Genomic DNA, 25,950 nt, shown 5'->3' with positions numbered 1-25,950 from the left:
AGTTGATCTGTAAACAGAAATTCATGCAAATTGTTCATCAGAGCTGTATTGCCTGGTACAGTCATAACCAATAACTCTTGAAATTAATGGTTTGAAATGTTATTGCAAAGTAGTTCTGAAACTGAGGACATTTAAAACCAAAGTCAATGTCAATGAAGGTGGAAGCTGGAGCAGAACAGCATGCATGAGAAGGATAGTGCTGAAATTTTTTTTAGTGYGGATGCACTCTTCTTCTCTGAAGATCAATAACTCTGTGCAGCTTTCTACACTGAAACTTTTGTTTAAACACAATGACAATTATGATTTTATATGGTCATATTTAAATTAAAATCACTTATTGTTTGGGGACTCTTGTGACTTAGGTATGAACAAACATTCTCATTGAATTTAATGAAATATACAGAGTCACGTGATACAGAAATCATTACAAATAAGGTGTGCACAAATAAGGCAGAGTGCAATCATTTCATTTGTTTCATAAAATAATACTAGTCTACCTAAAAGTAATAAATGTGGCTAAACCCCAATATAACAGCTTCTACACCTAATAAACTCTTTTTCTGTCAATCAATACAGGTGTGTTGATGTAATTTACTCAGACATGAGCTTGGTTTTAACGTTGTGTGTGCATTTCACACCCAGACTTCTTAATCTTCAGGTGCATTTACATTTAAAAGAACCCTTGAAATATACTGCTTTTCACTACGTATTAGACAATGTCAGAGTATCATGTTCATACTGTCTTTCTCCTTAAAAGGCTAGACTGTGCTCCCTGAGCTCAGGAAATATGGTTTACTGAAGAGATGTTGCTCTCTCCAGTTTAGGCTACTTGTTCATATAGGGACCCAAGTATTACAGTGATTTCCATCACAGGGCAGGTGTTTAGCATGTGCTGAAGTTTAAAACTACTTTTCAGATGGACTTCTTTGCCTGTTTATAAGTGAACACTTGCGACCAATACTAGGCACTCAAATAAGGGACCTAAATTAGGAACCTAATCCCCCCTTAAAGTCCAATGGAAAGAGATAGGGATTTCCAGAAAAAAAAAATAGATCTTAAGTGGGTTGAATCATTATTTAGAAGTGCTGACTTTTCTCTCCTGGCCATAGAGAACCTGGCATACTAACTTAGCCCCTCAGCCAAGTGCCTGAATTTCGCAATATGAATCTGGGCCTCAGTTAGGTGCTGACCTGTTGAGGAATGTTTCTTTCAATCACGAAATTTCTTCTGCCTTTTTTTTTTCAGAGCCGGAAGAAGCTAGGATGGTCTGATAATATTGTTTTCATCATAACCTGTAGGCCTAATGTAGCAGTTTAATCCAATACAAGCAACTTTAATTTGAATCTGACAAATTGCAGACTCTGTGCTTAGTGTCCCTCACTCATTTCTCATCAAACATCTCAAATGCAAAGACAGATATTTCTTAATTCTTAGCAAAGTGAGTTGAAGTAGCACTTCCCAAATCAAGCTCTATTTTTTCTGCTGTCATAAAATGGAATTAAAGATGAAGGTGCTATCAATTAGCTTCAACTATCCAGATACATTACTCATGGAGATATGTTAAAGGAATTTATTTTAAAAAGTTAATGATACATATACAACAACTTTATTCAGACAGTCAGGGTGGAAAGAATCTCTTCTAATTTTAGATCTGTTCTAATTTCAGAGATGTATGTATAACTCTTTAGCTGAACATCCTTTATAGTGAGTGGACAGAAATAGACAAGTGGAAGCGCAATTCCTCTGACCTATTTTAGACATTTGTCTCCACTAATTATAAAGAGAGGCTAAGGTTATTAGCTCAGATGTAGATAGTTCCGTTGTAAACATCTATGCATAATCAGATGAAACTCATACTTACAGGCCATCTGAAAAGCAGAGTCCACTTATTTTCTCTTATATATTCAGGAAAGCTACTGCAAGTGAATTACTTAGATAAAGATAGATATTTAGATATTTTTGTTGGCGAAACAGAAGATATTAGTCAGAAGGACCTGATGTCAGGAGAGGCAGTACATCAAGATAAATGATAATTTCACCTTTTTCTGTCAACCATTGTGTTGGTCATGGCCAAAAAAATCCAGATATAGCAAATGACACTTTATAGAACAGCCAGGTAATATGAATGGCAGCATAGTAAATTCTTCTCTTTTTTTTGAACATAAAGTACTTTTCAATATAGGCACTAGAAGAGTCATAGTAGTGAGATTTACTCCTTTGGGATATCATATCAAAAGGTATTTTCCAGGGTAGCAAACACTTGGAGGAAAGGATTTTGAAAAACAGAAGGAAAGCAAAGTAGAGAATCAGCACTTTGGCTTTAGCCTTCTCTGGATAAAAGCAAACTCACTGATTTATTCAGCCACGAGTCATAAAAGTTTGACATGGGGAAGCAGGAAACACTGACATAAAGATGCAAAAACAGCTTAACAACTTTTTTTAGCAAGACATTTTAAATCCATATCTCTAATTTAAATCCACCATTGGCTTGAAAAAAGTCATATGTATTTTAACCCATGCTGAAGATAAAATAATTTAATATAAAGATTACTAAAGAAAGAGACAGAAAGTGTGAACATTTGTAGGTACACAGTGTGCTTGGAAAAGTTAATGTAGGGAGTAATATTTTTCACATAATTCAACAAGAATTTAAGTTTTTGTGCTGCTTGTAATGATCCTTAATTACTACCATAAACCCTCTGCAATGATAATGCTAAACCTTACAAAATATTCATAATCTTAATACTTTTTCTGATTTTAAGAATTTAATTATATGTCCCAGTTTTCCCAGAACTCAGTACCTCAGCCTCAGTTGTTGAACATCAATGAAGTTTTCCAGCCACCATTCCTGTAATTCCTTTAAATTTTACTCCTACACTATTCAGTCAACGTTAGATTTTTAAGTACTCTGATTGCTGAAATGTATTACATTATATAGACAGCATTTGTGTTCCCCATACATGACAGGCACCACACAGCTTGCAACTTTCAGGCCAGACAAGATCCAAACAGGATTTGTCAAAACAAATGAACAAACAATCACATTTTCAATGCCCATTTAGCCTGACCTCCTGAATTAGTGCGCCTGAAGATGATTTCTTGCTTTTAGAAATATTGGGAGGGTCTCTTCTCATATCGAGACTGAAAACTGGATCATTTTGTTCTCTTTGTGGTTACACAATATTTATTTTTATTATTTTCCTTTCAAAAAAGCGGTCATTTCATTGTAATAAACATAGGACATGTGAGATGAGAGACAGAAGCTGTCTCAGATTTTCAGCTCCAGAAACATTTTTTTGTACCATATAAGCTCAGAGAACACTATCTGAGCTATGCACCTGTGTCTTGCTGCAGCCTGGACCATGGAATAATCAGTGAGATTCAACAACCAGGACAACAGTCGACAGCACGGTAAACAGCATCTAGTGACTTAACTGACCAAATGGGGACCTAAACAAACTATTATCTATCAAGGAAGAAGTCTTGGAGTCATTATGAGCAGTTCTCTAAGAACATCAACATCGTGCACTATGACAGACAAATATTAATATACGTTAGGAATTTTTAGGATAAGAAAGAAACAGGAGGCTGCATTACATACTGTTTAAATGCACAACACACACATACCTAGAGTGTTCTTTACATCCTGATCCCCCAAAAAGTGATTCTGCAGAGCTGGAAATGTTTCACAGAAGGCCAACAGAAATGGTCCTTTCCATTTGAGGAGACACTCAATTCATTTTTATTCAAATATTTCCATTTGAAGAGAGGCTTCAAGTGAAGGAGACTAATACACTGTGACCTGTTTGCTTGGGAAAGAGGCACAAGGGGACGATTTAACAAATACCTCTAAAGGGCCTGTCCAGATTCTGGACCCATTCAATATATATCATTAACGATCTGCATAATAGTATAGAGAGCCCTGTATAATAGAATAAAGAACCAGATTATGAAATCTGCATGTGAAATGAAACTGAGAGTGTCTGAAAATATATGAGATAGACTTAGAATTTGGCATGATCATCATAAATTAGAGAAATGGTCTTGAAAAACTGTGTGGAATCCAACAGGGACAAGTGTGAGGTATTACAAATAGGCAGGAATAATCAACTTCACAAATAGAGGATGGGGAACAGCTGGCTAGACAGCAGTTTTCTGGAAAGAGATCCAAGGGATAGACTAGACTACAGACTGAACCTGATCAAAAATATCATGCTGTTCTGAAGACAGCAAACATCATACTGAGASGTATAAGTGGAATATAGCTTGCAAGAAATATGAACACATCTTTCAGCTTTACTCCACTTTGTAGGATCTCAGCTAGAGTACTGTGTCCAGCTCTGGTCAACATACTTCATGAACCACATCAGTGAGAGAACAGGGAACAGTAAAAGGAAAGATAAGAGGTGTAAAAGGAGGGCCAGTGAAAAAAAGAATGAAAGATTTAAATTAAGGACAACTGAAAGGGTGAAGGCAGGAGTATGTAAAAAGCTTCAGAAAAGAGTGCAGTAATCTATGCTCATTGCAAAAAATGAGAATAAATGACCTTAATAGTAAAAGAGACTGAAATTAGACATTAAGAAAAACTTAGTATTGGTAAAGGACAGCTTACTGGAAAGATTATGGAGTCTCCACCAGTGGAGGATTTTAAAACAGATTAGCTCAACAGCTGCTAGGCTGTCATGCAGGTATCTAGTTGATACTAGAAGATATTCTGARTGATCCCTTGAAGTCTCTTCTCATCCTGTTTTTCTAAAGCTATGAGTAGGTGAAAATAATGATGGTTATGGTTGAAGTGAATACAGTATGACTGTCCACAACAGAAAAATAGACCAGATAGCAAATTTAAAAAGAAAAAGAAGACTCCTTTCTTTAGTACAATTAAACATCAGAAGTATTGCCACAAGCATTGAAAGTACAAATAGAGTCAAAAAGTGACTTGTCATATTCATAGCTAATGAATGTACTTCTACAAAGAAATCTAGGTGCCTGGTCTTCTCAGGTCTTCGTGGAAGTCCTGAAATCATTGCTTTTCAGAACCTGTAAGAGTTTACTAGAAGAACCACTATGAGAAGGATGTATTGTTTCCTTATACTCTTTCTGATGCTGGCCACCAACACAACAGGGCACTGAGCTAGAAGAACCCTTGGTCTGACCCAGAGTGAAGAAATTACTGCAAATACCTTCCTACAACCTCTCTCTGGTTTGTACAAGGACTCTGGTGAACATTTTGAAATAAAGAATACGTTAGTAGAAGAAAGGATCTGTTCACAAACCATTCACAAACAAACAGACAAAAAACAGTGTGTGGGGAGTACATCTGTTGGATAATTTATTCACAATGAATTATTCAGCCAACTCTACTGAAGGACCTGCTTTTTCTACTGTGGTTTTATAAAGATATTCTTTTATGACGGCCATGGACATAAATGTTCTCTCTGAATGATGCTTCTCTTGCTATCATCTTCTTTTCTTTCTGGCCTCTAATGTCAATTCAGGAAGTACTTTGTTTTCTCACTGTTCTTTTGATTCAGAGGTGAATGACTTTAACCATATGGCTCGACTATGGTCAAATGCCTTAGGATGACAAGGGTAGAAGGAAAATCATATTTTTAAATTAGAAGGACAAAAATTGCCCCCAGCCAAGTAATAGACTATCATATAAACAGAAACTATGTTATGTGAAATAGTAGCATTCCAATTTCAGGACAAAAACAAGATAAAGTTAAGGACATTTGAAAACAAAGCTTCAAGTAAAGTGACTCATGCACTGATAAACTAGATAAAAAGATAAAACGCTGCATAAAAAATAGAATGTAGCTAATACAAAATAACATTTGGCCGGCATTTATTCCTTCTTTTTTAAATTATTTTCTCTTTCTTTTCTTTGTTTCACCCTCCCTTTCCCTTCTAGCTTGCAGTCCTTTGTTCTTTCCCCTTTAATGATTAGCAGTGATTTAGTTATCTAGGTCATTCATTTACCTTGAATTGTTTGCTGTGGTACAACAAATACCAGTTGAAACCTAGGAACTCTTGTTAACTTTGCTTACATTGCTGAAATTTTTATGAAAAATGCCTTAAAATATTTTTAATTACTTAAAAGGCTTTTCCTTTAAAATATGAAATAAATTTAATATGAATTGTAAAAGTCAATGAGTTGCTAAAATGTGTGCAGTCTTTCTATTCATTAGGCAGTGTTTTTCACATTTCTCTGTTAGCATAAGAAAACTCTGAAAATTCAATTAGTTGAATTAATGCAGTGTGCAAAACAGCACACAGAAAAATTCCCCACCCTTGATAGTACATACCACTTTTGCCCTCTTATGTCACAGAGGCAAATTAGGACACAGCTTCTCTTACACATTCATTTTCAAATCTGTGCAAGCAGAATGATGCTTCTCAGCAGAAACTAGGCAGTGGATAAGTGGAAGGCTACAGAAGCATTACTATGTTAATATCAGCCATATTTTTTTCATATGATCCATACAGAGAAGTCACCTCATCTTCTCCTAACAGGGATGAGGTTTACTTTCAGATTTTCCTGGGTAAGAAGCATAAAGTCTTCAGATGTGGATCACTACACTACACTTTATACGAGATTAACTTAACTAGGACCTTTATATATAGCTACCAAAGAGAGCCATCAACAACTAGAGAGCTGGTGTTGTGTGTCTTACAATGGCTCAACTCATTTCTCATAGATGTTTCATTACCTTATACTCGCCTTTTGTTTGTCATCTCCAGCAGTGGTATGTTATCATTCCCACACACATACACAGACACACACACATATGTATATGCATATATCTCCACACAAACAGGCACCTATAAAAGGAAATTCAATAGACAGAGACAACCTTTCAGGGGTGTGTATAGCTCCTAACACAATGATCTCTAGGTACAAAAACAGTTGATATGGTAAATGTTTCTGTTCCTTCACTCAGTATCCGTCCTGTATATAGGATGTTATTGCAGTGACCAGTAGATGAGATAGACTTTCTGGTTCTGGGTCCTGGCTCCAGCTTTCATCACTTTCAGTCTGGCTCTTGTGTATGTTTAAGTTGACTTTCCATGGAATATAAAATGCTTAGGTATTCAAATAATATTTAATGACCTTTCTCTTGATCTTCCAGACTAGTTCATGAGCTCAGGATTGTGAAAATAATTGATTTTTCAGTTCTGCATCATGGTTCAAATCCCTATGTCTGCCTTGTCCTCAAGTCTCTCTCCTTCAGGTAAGTGCCTTCATCACTGAGCTTTAGGTGGGCAAACTGCAGACAGTTAGAAATCCCAGACGTATTCCCTGTGCATGAATACATCAATCTTTGGTGTACAAAGAACAAGTTCAATGCTTCTGAATAACACTGGAACAGCTTTTAATGTGTTACCCAGTTGATCAGCACAAGAGCAATAAGACCAGCCCTTTGTATTTCCAACACATGAGCAGACCAATTTCTGCCCAGACATATGTGGACTTTGTTTTTGGAACTCATGCCATATGACAAGAAACAACTCTATAGGTCTTCTAATAGATTATATCCTGGCATTTGATTCATTTGCTAAACTTTTCTTTGCAAGAAAAAGTTTTTGGGCAGAGAGTGATATCTAAGTTTTTGGTGGCCATGGGAGTTTTCCAACATTTTTGTCAGCTTATTCCTGTCAGGTGTCCACAGCTTAAAGATTTTTATATACATGCATAGCATATAGTTTAGGAACATTTTAACTTGGGCAAACAAAATTATATATTCTGCAATGTCACTGAAATGTTGGTTCCAGAGTAAAAATTACTAAACGTTACTGTTCTCAAATCTACAGATACCTCTTTCTAATGGGTTTTATAAATCCCTGGAACACCTCTATTATTAGAAGGTAGATTTTCTCCTGTATACTTGCTTCATTTTACATCAGTATATTTATTAGTTCCAAACCCCTCACCTTTTACTGAAAAAGGTAACACTGACACAATGTTGTCTTTGTGGCCCTCTATGCCTTTAGCGTATAGATTACAAGATGCATTCTGCTTTATTTTGTTTCCCTTGCAAATGCTCCTCTGCACTTTGTTGCACTAATTCACAGGCAGCTTGAATGCCCACTGTCTTATATATAACACTCTCAACCCAATACCTGAATAAGATGCAAGTCACTTAGGAATAAATAATGGTGACATGACACCATAGGCAGTCAGTAAGTTGTCTGTCTTTGATATCGCCTCCTATTCCACAGATGTCCTCTGCTTCCATTGCACTCTTTTCTATTGCAACTGCTACCTATATTCCCAGATATATATCCTCTATTCTTTCCCTTACACAAACAGTAGATTGAATTGCTGTCCTTCTCTTGTGCTAAATAGAAGAACAATACTGCTTTTATTTCATRGTTACTTGTTAATATGGGCATGCCCTTGCCTCTCCCTTTTTGCCTAATCCATTAGAACTACCTGGCAAAGATACTTTTCCCTCCAGGGTCTGTCTCTGCATTGACTGCTGTAGTGCGATCCTGGGCAGTTAGCTTGCCCTAGATGTCCTACTTTTCCACTGCTGCAGCTAGGTGAAATGAAAAAAAAAAAGTAAAAAAAACACACAGGCCAAACTATATCAACGTAGTTGATGTTTACAACCATAAACAACCAAGGATTTAGAAAGTTGCTGTTTTTTGAAAAATGTAAAAAYGTTTGGGTGTGCATCAGAAATTTTGATTTAAATTATTCCAGATGTTGAAGGATAAGGTCTTATTTCTATCCTGATATCAGTGGTTAACAATGCCACAAAAGGTGATTGGGATGTCAGTAATAGGCCTTCAGGTTTTTTGCAATACATAAGTGTTTACTTGGTCATGTCCTTGGTCCTTTGATAGCCATACAGGAATCCTCTCATCTGAAGCATCCCTGACTAAATACAAGTTTCAATATTTATATATAGTTAATAAATGYGGCTATTTGGGATCCAAAATTAATAGAGTTTCCCCTGTTCTCTGTGGTTTGTAGTGATACTAAACCAAAGATACAGTGGAATGAAAACAGCAGGCTGCTGCCCTGGGACTTTAAGATACTATATAGATGAAAAAAAGGATTAAATTTCTCTGTCTTTTGAAGAAAATGTAATTGTTTGCTCAGTTGAGGACTGGGTTTCCTACATCAAGAGGCTAGCATAGTACAGCTAACAGTACCAATGAAGAGAAAAGCTAGCAGTCAGAGGAACCTAAAATCTGTAATTTGTTCCATGTCAGGACAATCCCTGTTACACTAGCAAACCATTTGCTGTGCTTTTTGATATTTCTGCGAAATCACATATTCTTAAACCACTGGTCATTCTGTTCCCTCTTCTACTGATCATGCTGAAATGAAAATGAGACACACAAAAAGTAAATGAAAATGACTAAGAAAATTAGCAGTCCCTTGTCATTTTGAACASAGACTAAATGATATAGCATACAACCAGTGAGCACATGGTATGCAAAGTGAGGTGATCCAGAAATAATCATTTATTAAGGCCGATTTCAACCCCAAAACATGCAGTGGGAGTGGCTGTTTCAGTGGAGGCCACAGAGCCATCAGAAAACTGCCATCACAGAATCACAGAATGGTTGAGGTTGGAAGGGACCTCTGGAAATCATCTAGTCCAACCCCACTGCTCAGGCAGGGTCACCTAGAGCACGTTGTACAGGACCATGTCCAGGCGGGTTTTGCATATGTCCAGAGAAGGAGACTCCACAACCTCTCTGGGCAACCTGTTCCAGTGCTCTGTCACCCTCACAGTRAAAAAGTTTTTCCTCATGTTCAGATGGAACCACCTGTGTTTCAGTTTGTGCCCGTTCCCTCTTGTTCTGTCGCTGGGCACCACTGAGAAGAGTCTGGCTCCATCTTCTTGTCACCCTCCCTTCAGACATTTATACACATTGATAAGATCCCCCTTTCCTCCCTGAGCCTTCTCTTCTCCAGAGTCCCAGCTCTCTCAGTCTTTCCTCCTAAGAGAGGTGCTCCAGTCCCCTAACCATCTTTGTAGCCCTTCGCTGGACTTGCTCCAGTAGTGCCACATCCCTCTTGTACTGGGGAGCCCAGAACTGAACACAGTACTCCAGATGTGGCCTCASCAGGGCTGAGGAGAGGGGGAGGATCACCTCCCTCGACCTGCTGGCAGGCAACACTCTTCCTGATGCACCCCAGGATACCATTGGCCTTCTTGGCCACAAGGGCACATTGCTGCCTCATGCTTAACTTGGTGCCCACCAGCACTCCCAGGTCCTTCTCCGCAGAGCTGCTTTCCAGCAGGTCAACCCCCAACCTGTACTGGTGACTGGGGTTATTCCTCCCCAGGTGCAGGACCCTGCACTTGCCTTTGTTGAACTTCATGAGGTTCCTCTCCGCCCAGCTTTCCAGCCTGTCCAGGTCTCTCTGAATGGCAGCACAGCCCTCTGGCGTATCAGCCACTCCTCCCAGTTTTGTATCATCAGCAAACTTGCTGAGGGTGCACTCTGTCCCTTCATCCAAGTCATTGATGAAGAAGTTGAACAAGACTGGACCCAGGACTGACCCCTGGGGGACACCGCTAGCTACAGGCCTCCAACTAGACTCTGTGCCACTGATCACAACCCTCTGAGCTCTGCCATTCAGCCAGTTTTCAATCCACCTCACTGTCCACTCATCTAACCCRCACTTCCTGAGCTTGCCTATGAGAATATTATGGGAGACGGTGTCAAAAGCCTTGCTGAAGTCAAGGCAGACAACATCCACTGCTCTCCCCTCATCTACCCAGCCAGKCATTCCATCATAGAAGGCTATCAGATTGGTTAAGCATGATTTCCCCTTGGTGAAGCCATGCTGACTACTCCTGATCACCTTCTTTTCCTCCACATGCTTAGAGATGACATCCATGATGAGCTGCTCCATCACTTTTCCAGGGGTGAAGATGAGGCTGACTGGCCTGTAGCTCCCTGGGTCCTCCTTCTTGCCCATTCTGAAGACTGGGGTGACATTGGCTTTCTTCCAGTCCTCAGGCACCTCTCCTGTTCTCCATGACCTTTCAAAGATGATGGAGAGTGGCTTAGCAATGACATCCGCCAGCTCCCTCAGTACTCGTGGGTGCATCCCATTGGGGCCCATGGATTTGTGGGTGTCAAGCTTGCCTAAATGATCTCTAACCCGATCTTCCTCGACCAAGGGAAAGTCTTCCTTTCTCCAGACTCTCTCTCTTGCYTCCAGAGTCTGGAATTTCTGAGGGCTGGCCTGAGCAGTAAAGACTGAAGCAAAGAAGGCATTCAGTAACTCTGCCTTCTCTGTATCCTGTAACAACATACAACAGTCTGAGGGAAGCAAATGGGTTCAGGTAGACAGAAAAAAGCAGAGGAAAATCAAGGACTGTGCTTTTATTGTCCCACAAGGCAAATGATTGTTGATTCAAGAAATTGGATACATGCAGATGTCCCTTTTTTTTTTTGAAAAAAGCACAACATCCACATTACAAGGACAATTCAAGAAAATTTCAGATTCATCAGTTTGCAGAAATGCCCTAAGAAGTATGCAGTAGCATTTCTACAACTGTTCAGTTTAGAAAACAATGAAGAAGTGTCATTTGCATGTTTTTACAAGTGAAAGAAATGAGACTTAAAAYGGAGTCTGATTTAGAGTCTCAGAAGAATTAGAAAAAATTACTTAAAATAAAAATTGAAACTCCACTTCTTCTAAGAAATGTAAAGTAGAGATTCTTGATAAATCCTGAATATTACCAAGGTAATGACAGCAAATAAATATATATCGTATGCAGCAAAGTTTGCTAATTTGAGGAAAAGGAGCCCTAAACTGTTTGACAGAGGAAGTGTCAGTTGGACCAGGAAAGTACTAAACCAGCATTATGTTGCCTAAACCCAAACTTCTATAATGTGAAAACCTACATGTGAAGTAGTTGCCACAGGTGTCCTTCTAATTAAATGAAAGAAATAAACACTTGGAGTGCAACGTTCAGCTGGCCAAATGCATAGGTCTATTTTGAGATCAGACTGCAGTGTTTCAGAGACTACATCAATCCCTGACAATAAAAGAAACATAGCTCACATGTATATGCTTATATTGTATATTTCTGTAGAATAACATCACTATAGATATTCAGAGGCCTGAAAAATAGTTATTACCTCCATTGTAAAATAAAAATCTGGCAATCTTTCATGAAAGTCTAAATTAACTCCAATTAACTGGCAGTTACTGCATGATAAGAACATGCAAATAAAATCACTCAGCTTCTGCATGATGAATTTTTTCACCCCCCAGTAGCTTGTTCCTGTGTCTGTGACCTAACACAGAACAAAGCAAAAGAGTGTTGGGGAGGCCATAAAGCACCATGAAAATAATGCCCATCTTGCTAATGGAAGTGACACCCCAGCTTCTGAGCAAAAAAGACTGTCTGCCTACAGAAGGAAGTGGAGATCTTTTTCCAGATACTCTTATAAAGTTTTTAAGATGTTAACCAGCAGAAAATGCAAATCATCTTGCAGGTTTACTTCAGACCTTATTGCGAAGCACTGAACTGTAGTTTGGTAACACACAATTTTAGTATACTCTTTCATTTTAGAGGGAAAAAAGAAAGCAGTGAAAGCAAATTTGGCAATACAGCTTTAAATATTGTATATTCCCTCTAGTCAGCTATGTTTGTAGCCAGCCAAGCAGAAGGGCCTAGAATCAGAAACCTAGGCAAAGGGCATTTACAAATATTTAATAAACACAGTTATTAGGAATCCAGCTCTACTGTTGTGCTGTCCCTGTAGACATCATATTACAGAAGGGAAGTGCCCTGTCTCCCAGAGTGTGACCCATTGCTGCTTCCTTCTTCTTGGGAACATAATTAGCTTCCTGTTCTCTACATTTTCAGCCTGGTCTATTGGACTGGACAGCTCCGTGCCATTTCCTTTTCTTCCTCTGATGCTTCTTGACTTCTCCTTTCTCTGTGTACTCGATGCTCAACAGACCTACCTACTTTGATGATATTATGGGATGATAGCCAGAACTGAAAATAAAAAGAAAGGAGCCGACTGACAAACTGGCTTTTTTTTTCTCAAAAAAATATAATATGTGTCATCAGTGGTTTTGATGCCAAAATCCTTGTGCAATGAACACAACTGGCATGAACACTTGGATGACTCCCAAATGCAGATGGAAATGTCAAAGAAATGATGAAGGTAATATTGTCATGAATTGAATTATTCCAGAACCAATATCTGCCCTAGAAAAATAAAAGAATGAGTCTCTCTTAGCTAAAAATAAAAAATGACATAAGTAGATCGTGACCCTGACAAGTGCTCAAAGTCAGATGGAGAAAGGAGGTGTTAAAACAACAACAGCAACAACAAGGCAGAAGCAAGCCTAGAAATGATAAAAGCATTAAGTAAAATGTATGAAGAGAGTAGCAAAGCAACCTGAAAGCCAGGTGTCACAACTATCAGAATACTTCCAAAGCACAGAAAGAGGAGATTATTGTTCTAGTTTAGACTCTGCTGGAAACTTCTTGTGTGATTTTCGATAATGCACAACCCAAGCAGGACACCTCAGCTAGGAATAACAGCAAAAATGAAATGCATTTACAGAAAAAATCCTGCTTTGGAAATTATCAGTCAAGTGTTGTTCCACATAAAGTATGGTGCTATGTCAACCTATTAAATCAGTTATTTGTTAGCCTTCTTCATGTCTACCAAATAGATAATAGCATATTGGGACTTTGCCACTTTTATTTCAGTCATTGCAATCAACTGTAGCAAAGATGGCGTCTTTACAAAATTATGGTAAACATGAAAAATAAGCCTACTGGCCTACTTGGTTCTGGAGATCATACTCATAGAATCACATGCTGGATGTGACAGAATGTATTTGATATGGAATTATGAATCTTGGTTTGAATAGTAGGAATTGGAAAGTGGACAAATTTTGAAACTTCTTCGCCTGAGCCTGAAGACACAGGCAAGAGAACAGGATTTAAAGAAATGGAAAGATTTTTTATTTTTTATTCAACAAAATAGGAAATTGTTATGAAAACTTGCAGGCTCTCTGATATAAAATCTGCTCTGTGCCTGCTTAAGAAAATTGTAGAAGATCATGGCACGCAAGTCAAAAATGTGCTTCTATACATCTCACACCTCTAATGTGAAATCAGAGTCATACAGTCCYTGCATCCAACTACGTGAGATGCTCAAGTGAACACTGCAACCTGGGGTCTGACTCTCATCCTGCTTAATTTCTTGATTTATTCTAGTGAAAGAAATTGAATTACACTGGCGTAAAACTAGTGCAAGACTAAACAAAATGGAAAGACGATTCAAAGTAATTAGGGGCATGAGAAAAAATAACAGGAGCTTTTATCTTCGGTTAAGAGAGATAGGAAACAAAAAAAAGTGAAAGTTTCCCAGTGGCCTGAAAGACAAACATGTGATGGGAAAGCTTTTATCAAACAAATACATTTTCCTTTATTTTTAGGGCATGTGTGCTATCAGGTAAAGAGTAAACAGAATTAAAAATAGAGCATCATAGAGCTAGATGTAAAGCATCATTTAGCTATACAGCAAACAGCTGCACACAGACCAGATGTCAGCTGCATGGACATTTGGGGTGAAACTCAGCTTCAAAAAAGCTGTATTAAGAAGTTCTCCATTGCCTATAGTTAAGCTGGGACTCTTGTTCACTGGTAGACACCCATGTGCAGAGACCAGATGTAGGTGTTTAAACACCTAAATCATCTATACACTGATGTTCTTATCCAGCTGCTGAAGATATTGTCAGTATGGCTTTGTAATTGTGTTAAGAACATACTGCTCTGAGCAATTTAATAAGGCATGAAGAATTTGTTATGGATGGAATTCAAACTGTGATACTTAYGTTGGAACTGCACAAAAAACAGTTAATAAGAACCAATTCCTGTTTTTCACYTTGGGCAATACAGTCTGGGAAGAAGACAAAAAAGAATTTTAAGCTGGTTTCTACCTCCTTTCTGAGTTTGAGGGAGGGACCAGCCCAGACAACAGTGAAATTTAGTTGTATTTATAGCAGCAYTCATCAATAACCTGTGTGCCACCTTAACAACCTTGAGTAACCAGTGTGCCCTGTGCGCTAAGACTTTAGCCCAGGAAAAACATCCTCAACATTTGGCAGTGCCATGTGCGTATCCAAATGTGGGACAACGTGGTGCTGAATGACGCACAAATGGACACGGACGAATGAGTGGGTCAGCACTAGCTGTAGCTGGGTTCTGCTCTGCAGGCCACTTCCAGCAGTGAGTGGTGCACTTCCTCTCCACCTTTCAGAGAGAGTTAGTGTCTCCCTGACTTTATGTCTGAGAGTCATAGTGTATTAAAAAAAAAATTAGGATTGTAAAGCAATGTTTTAAAGTTTTTTTTCAATATTTCTCTCAAATCATCCAGGTGCCATTCATTGTTTCTCTTGTATTACAAATCCAAAGGAAACCGCAAAGTCTGCTTAGACAAAAAGCATGAAGCTGGTTGTTAGGTGCTGCCTATTCCAGTAGCCCAACAGAGGCGAAGTTGCCACAGCTCCCTGTCCCCAGGAGTGATATTATATATTACATATTCCCAACAGACACACACACACACACACACACACACACATTACATATATATTTACACGTGGTCAGCCACACAGATCAGCTCACAGGCAGAAAGCACAACACTCATGCAAACACAAACAGCACCAACAGCTGTATCCTGCTTCCCTCTCTGGCTGATCAGGATGAAAGTCAATTAGGGGAAAATACATATAGATATGTACAATGTGGATCCTTCCCCTAACTGGCTTTAGACACTCAGCCCATCCAGTACCTGCCCCTGGATCCCCAGCGTCCCCAGCTGCTGGCACCTGGACATGCAAGCCCCCAAGGTCACAGCCCCACTCCAGCTACTGGTGCTGACCTACACATGCAAACACAGGCACAGACGCACTATGAAACCCTGCAGTAACTGGCCTCGGACACCCAGTCCACCCAGTGGCTGGACCCTGAATCCCCTGGTCTCCCAGTTGCCTCATGCATAAATGTGCACACATGCAGTCACACAAATGGGTTTCTCAGTTGGCCACCCCTCCTCCCCCAGACACTACAGTCTCCTCGGTCACTGGCCTGGACTTCCTGGTCCCTGAAGTAGCCAACTTGCAGATGCTCTGGTCTCTCCAGTATCCCACCCAGCCCCATGGCCACTCCAACACTTGGCTCCCAAGACTCTTACCCTGTGTGCTGGCTAGTCCARCTTGATGCTTGCTAGTGATCACACACCAACACACACACCTGTGCACTACACATACACCCCAGTCTCTCCCAGTGCTGCTGTCCCAGGCACACAGCCCCTCTGACCCATGGTCTGACCCCAGGGGCCAGCACTCAGACCTTCATGCACGCCTGCATGCAAAATATAGCCCCTCACCTGGGAAAACAGTCAGAAATGGAGTTTAATATGAAAACAGGACAGCCTATGCTGGTCAGGTGCCAGTCATGGCCAAACAAGTGTACTGACTACCCCTTTTAAACATGACCGGCCCCTTTTATCCCAWTATCCCTCTCTTTTTCCACACTTGTTCCTCCCCAAACAGCCTTGATCCTTCCCTTTCCCCACCTTTGGTTCCTACTTGTATAAACCCAAAATGTTCTTTCCCTGCATCCTAAAATGAGTCCCTAGCCCGTAAACAGTAATGCCCCTTGGTGTGTAAGGTGATTGGGGAGATCCTCTCCCTCAACTCATCATGATGGGTCTCACCCTGGCCTGTGGAGCTGATCGGTCCCCCTGTGGCCCTTTCTCTGATTAGGCTGTCAGGGGTCCTCTACTCGCTGTTGTTCCTCTGTGCTCTTTTGTGTTTGTGGAGATGAGCCTTTAATCACATAGCCTAACAGCAGTCATCATCTTCTTCTTCCCTTTTTTTTTTTTTTTTTTTTTTTTTTGTTAAATCACAGGCCACAGCATTCTGGCTGCCGTCTGATGGATTTGCAACAGCAGCTGCTTTTAACTCTGGGGTTGCAATCCTGACTTCACTAAAAACAACAGGACTTTGGCCACTGACTTGAGTGGAGACAGACTTTTGAATAAATGTATCCTGACATACTCCTAGAGTATCTGCTGGCCTATATCTCACCTTCTCTCTGCAAGCAGATGTATAGAGTCAAAGAAGAGATCAGGTCTCATAGAAAATTCCTTTCTCTGTGTTTTATTAAATCAGGAGGAGGAAAAGTTGCTATTCCAACTACATAATGAAGTTTAAAAAATACAACTACTGCTAACATTTTATTTTATGGTRATCTCCATCATTAGCCCCATTTTCTCCATTTTCTAAAAGGCTTATCTGTTCCATTATTAGTGAATTTCAGAGTAAGAAAAGATGTTATTATGAGCTTTTGCATGTGGCTGTATATTACCTAGTGTTCCAATAGCCCTTCATGGTCCCACAGTATCCAAACAATTAGGAAAAGCTGGCATGGAAAAGTACCAGATAAGTTTTTACCTGCTGAAATTAACAAAATTACTAATTGACTTTATTGTAAATAAACAGATGAGAGTCAGTGTGACAGGCAATTTCTCAGCCCTTTATCGCTATTTAGACTATGTCCCTTCATGCTGAAAAGATATGAGAAAGAAATATGCAGCACATTTTATTACTAAGTCTGTTTCATCCTCCAGGAAAACTATCAAGAGACTAGGTCTACTATATGAGTCTATCCAAACATTTTAATAGGACCCTGCTCAGCACTTTCTTAAAATGAAGACAGAGGGATTTTGGCTGAGTCCAAATTGTGATCAGGAAGTTCCTCCCTGAACATAAGCGAGAGTGCTGATAGAGGCTGATGACTGACTGAGACTGGAGTTTCACAATGCTGCAGTGATTTCTGGCTCTTTTCCAGTTTCAAGGATAGAGTCTGCCAACTTGGCAGGCTGGAGAACTCACTGTGGCAATTTTTCAAATGGCAGAAATGGTCCAAGGAGGAGCTGTAACTCTATATAAACTGCCCAGAACTGATGACAAGGGGCCTCTGCTTCAAAGAAGCTAGCCAAGAACAGAGTGAATTGCTGTGTCCGACTGAAGATGGACAGCGTATTTATGGAATACCTGTGGGTATTCATTCCATAGCTATAGCCAAAATACTAACGGAACTGAGGCTTTCAGTCTGACTTGCTGCAAAGTGCAATGTCTGGTATTTTCTGGACGTCAGAGCCTGGAAGCTCTTGAATTCTCATAAATGTGAGGTCACTGAAATGACATGCCTATATTCTCAAAAGTAGGGGTTTCAAGGCTCTTCATGTTGGTCTGCTCTAAAGGGGACCTGATTTCCAGAGGTGAGGAACTATGACACACTATGAGTCATCTAAAAACCATTAACAAATTTTGTTTTGAAATTCTGGAGAATGTTCCTTTGCGCCCCTCTCAATAAGAAAAATTTCTTAGAGAGTCTGTCGGAGACTTTCTCCCATCTAGATCTTTCTGGCACTTTTCTATATTCCTTCTCAAGCAGTGAGATGGATTTGGTCCATCTAGACAAATATTCAAGCTAAAGCAAGCAAGATAAACTTGGCTAATTTGCCCTGTTGAACTCAGCAAGAGCTACATGATTTCGCCATAAACCCTACTAAAAACACTCCAGACAGATTCTGTATAYGAGCTAAAAGAGCTTACTTTTGCTATTTCTTGAAGTTTCATGAGGAGGAAAAAAAGCCGTTTCCGCTTAATGAAACAGAAAATAATGCAATTAATGCCTCACTGACTGTAGAGAGGCAGAAGGTCAAAACTCAACATCAACTTGCACTACCAGTCAGGCTAACTTGGTCTCACCCACACAATCAGCAAATCTTTTATAACAATGAGACTTTCTGGCATGCATTATGGAGCTTGTGTTTTGTCTTCTAGATTTGCAAATTTCCAAATTTATATTCTGCTTTCTTAGCACATTCTTGTGCTTCCTAAACTTGCATGTTTTACATTTTTTTTTCTGTTGTTTACAGTTCTGGGCTACTGAGAGTTTAACATACAACTTCACTTAATAGAGAATTGTTCATGAAACTCCTTTAAATGCTACATCATTTATACTAGAGAAGAAAATAAAATGTCATTTTCACTTAGAGCATTGTAACCATCCTTTCTCAAACAGCACTAAAGAGATTGATACAGTATAAATTAATGTGCATTCAAGCTGTTAAACATAGCATATCCTACTCCAGTCAAATTCCTTCATACTTAATATTTTTCATACTATATTACATTCAGTTCCTCATAGGAACTCAAGGTCACTTTTGTTTAAGTTTATTTGTTTCTTTCATGAGAGCAAGATTATTCTGTAATATACTTCCTGTTTATCTACAAGCTCACTGTTAGAAAAATTTGTTATTTTTTCTTTGTCATAAAAATAGTGGGAAATAGAAACTCCTGCTGCGAGTGGGTGACATTCCAGCACCTTCAGCTGGAGAGAATTTGAGATGTAAAAGCAACCTGCAGAAGCCGTTGTGAAAAGCAAAATAATAACATCCAGAGGGACAGAGAATGAAGGAAAACACATCCAAAGCTTTTTGAAGAGTTTTAGCACACTCACCAATCCTATACATACAACATAATTTTCCCACAGGACCATATTCCGTAGCTCAACCCAGTATTCTTCCGAAGGACGAAGCACCAACCAATCAATTTGGTGCCAAGTTGAAAACAAATCCATTTTTAYTGAAATTTGTGTATTTATAATACATATACCAGCATCTGTAAGGAGTCAGAGAAATACAAGTGTTACCTGAACACAGAGTACCTTGTTACAACTGTAGATCTGAGCTATAGCAAGGGCAGACGAGGATGAGCATTCTCAAATCAAACAGGAGGCATAAAATGGAGTCAGTATGCTCTATTTGTGTTGAATGCTGCAGCCGCTGAGAAAAGGGTCTGCAAGTGTGTGGTGAGTGGGTCAGAAAGTAACAGCAGATGAAAGGAGCAAGGAAGAGAGAGGCTCAGCATGCCCTGGCATCAAAACGTCTCATTACAGCATCAGTATATTGCATCATATATAATTACTATAAATAACATTCCAGGGCAGAAGAACTCTTCTGACGACTTTTTGTCCTACTTGGCTCAGCACAGCAAAGTTAGAAGAATTTATAGCTTTTTAAGACAGTGCTGATTTTTTTTCTGTAGAAGCAGCATGTGAGGCATTCTTTTTTTTTTTTTCTTTTTTTGCATCAGGTAACGTTTGACATTATTCAGGTTAATCGTTTATCTTGCCCCATTAGCTTGGAATAGACTCAAGGTGAGGCATCTTATACCAAACATAGCAAAAACAAACCTTTATTGCTTTCCAGGTCTGTCAGGAAATAGTCTGTTGCGGGAGACCAGAGCAAAGAAATTTTTTTAAGAGGAGGTCAGATTCACACACAAGAAGTATACTTGCAAAGCTCTGTTGTATAAAACACTGGGTCATTCATTCCCAAAGGGAAGACCTTGCCATGACTTATCCCACCCTCAAATCTTCCTTTAAAACCTGACTTCACTGTGAGCAAAGTTGTAAAGAGCTCTCGGCCTCTTTTGAACGAAAACCCGTGATATCCACTGTTTGGAAGCTGGCAACAATGAAAGCAATCGTACTGTTTTTCATCTGAGTGCAGGTTTCCCAGACATTCTTTATGTTCTCCTTTAAAAAGCAATCCTATAAATATGACTTTGGTGGCAGTGGAATATACGCAACAGACAAATGTGTCCCTTCACGAAAGGTCTGATAAATTTGTGAGATTTTTTTGTGACATAATTACAGCTCGGGCAGCCCCTGCTATTATGCATCACTGTTTGTGATAAACAACACTTTGCCCTGGGTGTTTTAGCAAAGTCTTTGAGAAAACTGCAGGTCTGTAAATCACCTGCTAACTAGTGCTGCAGCGAATTGTTCTCCAGAGTTATGAACTCCAGCAAACTAGAGCATCAAAGCTCATGAGATATACTCAGTTCTATGTCCACTTAGCTGGGACAGAATGAAGAATAGCTGCATGTGGAACAGATAAATATGGTGAAAAGTTGTTGTATCAGTAATTCACTGACTTAATTAAACCTTCCCGGTTATAATATTCAATAAAAGCACATTCACATAAAAAGTTCATCCYAAGTGTGATTTTAATGAGAAATGTATAGACGAACTGATGCACAGGCCGACATAAAAAGAGTATGCAACGATGTTTAAATTTTCATGATAATTACAGTATTTTTGGAGAAGCAAAGCACTACCAGACAGGGCCTTTTGGAGTGTTTGGTTTTTTTGCTGAAGGCATTCACATTTAAAGTGCTGGGGAAGGGGAAGCTGTTCAGATTTGCTGACTTTCTGTGTAAAAGTAGAGCTATCACGCTATTTTAAGGTCAAATATTAAACCAGTTCTGAAGAACTCAAAGGAATCTTCTTTATCATATTGGTAGCTACACTAGCAGTGTGGTTGGGTTTACCTTACATCCATTACAAAATTAATGTCAAATAAGCTGTATATGGAGGATGCCTAATTACAATATACACCTATTTCCTGCCGGTAAAGAATTATTTCCCCAGCCTTATTTGCACTAGACTAGAGCATGCCTTTCATCCAGTATCCCTGCGTTCAGTGCAGAGCCCTTCCAAAAGCAACAATGGAAAGATTTTGCCTCAAAACCTTCATTGTTGCTTTTAAAACTCTGTTTATAGTTGCATCTCCTCTCTCCACTGGCCCTTCATCAGGAATGGCATCTACCTCCCCAGATCATAAGAGACAAATGCAGAAGAGACTTTCCCTGAGCTCTTTCCACTCTYTCATAGCTAATAAACAACCACTCACCACCTAGCTATTTGTGTTAGATGTGCTATATAACTGTGGCACAAAGCCTTTCATTTGTGTTCTTTCTAAAGCTATTTGTAGACTGTGGCTTGTAGCTGCTGCCTCTGATCTTCTACTGTCTTTTAAAAATGCATAAAAAAGAGGAGCAATTATTGGCACTGTTTAAACAGCTTTCCCTGTCCTGGTTTCACGAAGGCAGCTTTTGTAAAAAGCCAGTGGAGTTGTGCCCATTCACAGCAGGGCTGAATTTGGCCTGAAACACTGCACTAGTAAACAGCACAGGCATCCTCTTATGAATCATGAAAGGTAGTGGTGTGGCTAGTCTCTGCATCCAGGTCCAGTCAATCTTGCAATCCCTGTACCTCACCTCTCTTTTCTCATATTGATACTTTTGGGGATAAAAAAATTTTGCTGTCCAGATGGACAAAGTCAGCTTTCCCATGACACGTAAACAGATTCTGCCAAAAGCGATGTACACAATATAGGCTTACTCACAGATGATCATTATTAGACCAATAAAGTTGTTGTTGTGCTGATGGCTTTCTCAGAGAAGCTTGTAACATCTGGAAGGGCTTCAGTGTAAGTCAGTCAGATTCAGACAAGGAAAAGTAACCAAAAGAAGGTGAACAAAATGGGACGAAAAGGACTTTGCATGCCATAGAAGGGGCAGAAAGCAAACAAGTAGAGTGACTACTGTTAACTAAAAAGGAGGAAGAGGAAGAAGATAATGGGTTAGGTAGAGGCTGATAAATATGAGAGAACTAATGCTGTAATTTTCTTTACATTTTTCTTTTTTTGGCAAGGGACAAAATGGCCAGTTGCTTTTTGACAGGGAGTTTGAAGTCAAATACCATCTTAAAGAAAGTCACACCTTGATTTGTTTTCCTAGGGGGGTGGAAATGTGCAAGAGAGGAAGGAAGATGCTTTCTGAACTCCTTGCAGGTTGATTTTTCCCAAGCTAATATGCTCATAACAAGTCTGCCTCCAGCATCTCTCTGTGGAAGTTTTTTTCAGCAGTTTCCATTTATTTATCTGTGACCACTTATCCCTAAGCAGTACCCCCACCCTTGTGAGGGCTAGCTGGATGACAAGCCAGAATCTAAAGACCCTTTTAACACTTTTCAGCAGTTTTCAGGGAAATAGAGCTAGCACTTCCGATATCTCTCTGCTCCTTAGACAACTGGTTTGTGTTAGCATATCTGTGACCTGACAGAAAGAGATTTTTGATATTAAAACTTGTCAATGTTGAGAATCAAAGCTTAAGGGGAAAGTAACATTAGAGCTAATGCACCTACCACTGTAGATTATTTCACACCAAAATCATTACAGTAAAAAACAACAAACTAAACAGGTATGCTACAACCACTCTGTGAATGACTGCAGTCGTAACCACACTCACTGCTCTTCAATAAGATAATGCTCTGACTTCAGAAGCAGCAAGTTGTGTAGAAAAGATGTGAAATGCAGGGGATCATATTGCATCAGAAGGTATTTYGAACTCCTCCTTTTAAAAAATCAGCAGTGACTGCTCAATCACCATTTCTGAACCTGCAACAGCTATACCCATGACCAATATTCACACATACCTAGGTACCCAGACAGAGAAAAGTCTGCTATATAGCACAGACTGTATGACCTTCTCATGCTTCACCCTGACCATATTTTTTCATGGCTGTCCTACCTCCCATTTCCTCATTCTGTTTCCCTGACTGACACCCAGCTTTCAATGCTGGAATACTGGTTCAAAGCCCTATACAACACCCACAGAGATGTCTCACTCTTCAGCCAAATACATGATAAACTAATATGTGGTCACACATCAAAAATAGAGTTTTCTGTGGTCTGGGTCACCCCCAGATGGACTGGTTGCTTCCTGGGGGTAGAAAATAAAAAATAACCACAATCATTCTCCCTTATAACATATTCCACCTATGACTGCACACATCCCTCAGTGTTCACTGAAGACCAGCCTGACTCTTCCCCAGGCTAGCTTTAACTTGGGTCTATCTATGACCACTTCCAAAGAAGGCTGACCCCCTGGTCTATACTGCTCTGTGGGAAACTTTCTGGGGACTGGAGACTGATTGAGACATCTTCTAAGGACACAGACCAGGTACAGGGATTGGGATTGGCCGTGGCTTTCCAGTCAAGTCATGTTTCTCCCTCTCCCTTCACCATCCACAGTGCACATCTGGGCCATCTGAGCCTTTGGTGTTGGCAGCAGTTCAAACACGGCATTCCGAGAGTGCCCACACAACACAGTGGATGGGACATCTTTGCACATGATACCTAAATGAGAAATCTTTGTGGCACCTCTGATAAAAGTCTTCTAGCACTCACTTTGTGTCTCAGTTTGTGTCTTCCTTGTCACTTAATCATAATGCTACAGATAGCCCCACTTAAGTGATATACCCAGCTGTCATCCAACTATGTCTCACAGGGAAGGGTCAGCAAGGTATTCATCAGATCATTGTGCTTGCTTCTTTCCACATACTTCTATCTGTGTTTGAAAGCCCATTTAACAGAAGATATCTTGTGCTCAGACTGTCTAAATGTGTCTAAATAGAAAAATAGTCCACTTTTCTAACTGAGCACATGGTCCAAGGCAAAATGGTGCATACTAGAAGCTACCTGTAGGTTACATGATCCGATCCTATGATCCTATGATCTTCTTTTCTTGTGACCAAGAACATAATTGCTGCCTTACTTAGAGAGAATCCACAAGACAAGTTTGTAAATGAAGAAACTTAAGAGCACCTAAGAATGTGGAAGACCAAGACAAAATTTTATGGGGCTGTATATGTCCCTTTGTGTAGTGAGAGATGAAGATTTGGAGTCTGAGGAAAAAGGCTCAGAAGACAAGATTCATATCAATATACATGATCCCAGCCTAAGAGATCTTGCAGTATGGAAACAGATGGGGATACACGCTAACTCCACCCTAGTGTGGCCCAGGTGAGCAACTTAACGGAGAAATGTAAAACAGCCGTATTGCTCTGCTTCATTGTGTAAGAATAAGCACTTGAGGCACTTGAGCACATTTCTATGTGTTTTTACTGCCTATAATAGGTGCAAGCAGACTGCAGTTGCTACTCACCATAGGGGGAATTTTCACTTGTAATCACATTCTCACAATCCATTTACATCAGTGTTTTATAGAGAGTTACCTGTAATTTATTTTCCCTACTGAATTTTCAGGATGTATTATCAGATACCTAGCAAAAATGGTTTCCATCAAGTCTTGTAAATATTTTTATGAAAAACTTCTAAGCTGGCAATTCATATGCTTATGATTAGGGGAAGGGAATTTTGGTTTACTTGGATCTTTGGTTGAATTTTTTCATAGAAAACAAGGCAGAGAATCCATAACACATAGAGCATTTTTTCTAAAATGTATAACTTCAAAAGGACCATAGGTGCTAGACTCCAAAGGTACTATATAATGMTACTATGAGCACATTTTAATCAGGCAAATAAATTATAAAACAGACTCCAGATTATTCTTGAATAATGAGTAATATAGAAACCTTGGTATGCAAGCCTTTTGCTTTGCTTGCAATCAAAGTAATATTATTTCAAAAGTAACTGAGACAGAAAGAGGACTGACTGGTGTTCAACCTAGGAGTTTAAGCATTCACCCTAGTAGGAAGATAATTTAATAATATGAGGAAACTTCTTTTTCTTCTGCTGCCACAGGAAAATTTATAATACATCCTATGCCCAGGATGAGAAACTTGCCATTTCTTTAAAACCATCATGGTCACAGTATTGGGAATTAATTCATTCCACTCTGAGATAGACTATTTTACATTTCCATTCTTGGCTGTTGGTTTGTTAGTTTCTTTGCTTGTTTCATTTTAAAATAGAATTCCTGTTTCAAAGGGAAGGAAGCTGACTATTTCACAGTGAGAGTTCAAATAAACTGAGATTAAAAAATGGAACATCCAAAACGCAGTAACGTCTGGCTGGTGGTTGGGGTTTAAGTTTCATCAGGTCTGAAGATGGCTGTAGACAAATATTCAGGCATATCACACAATGAGAAATAAGATTAAAAGTATTTACAGAATCACAGAATCGCTGAGGTTGGAAGGGACCTCTGGAGATCACCTAGTCCAACACCCCTGCTCAAGCAGGGTCACCTAGAGCACATTGCACAGGATC

Source organism: Apteryx rowi, unplaced genomic scaffold, assembly GCF_003343035.1.
Source record: "Apteryx rowi isolate R43461 unplaced genomic scaffold, aptRow1 scaffold_103, whole genome shotgun sequence".
Taxonomy (NCBI): Eukaryota; Metazoa; Chordata; class Aves; order Apterygiformes; family Apterygidae; genus Apteryx; species Apteryx rowi.
Note: the sequence above shows the minus strand (reverse complement) of the source record.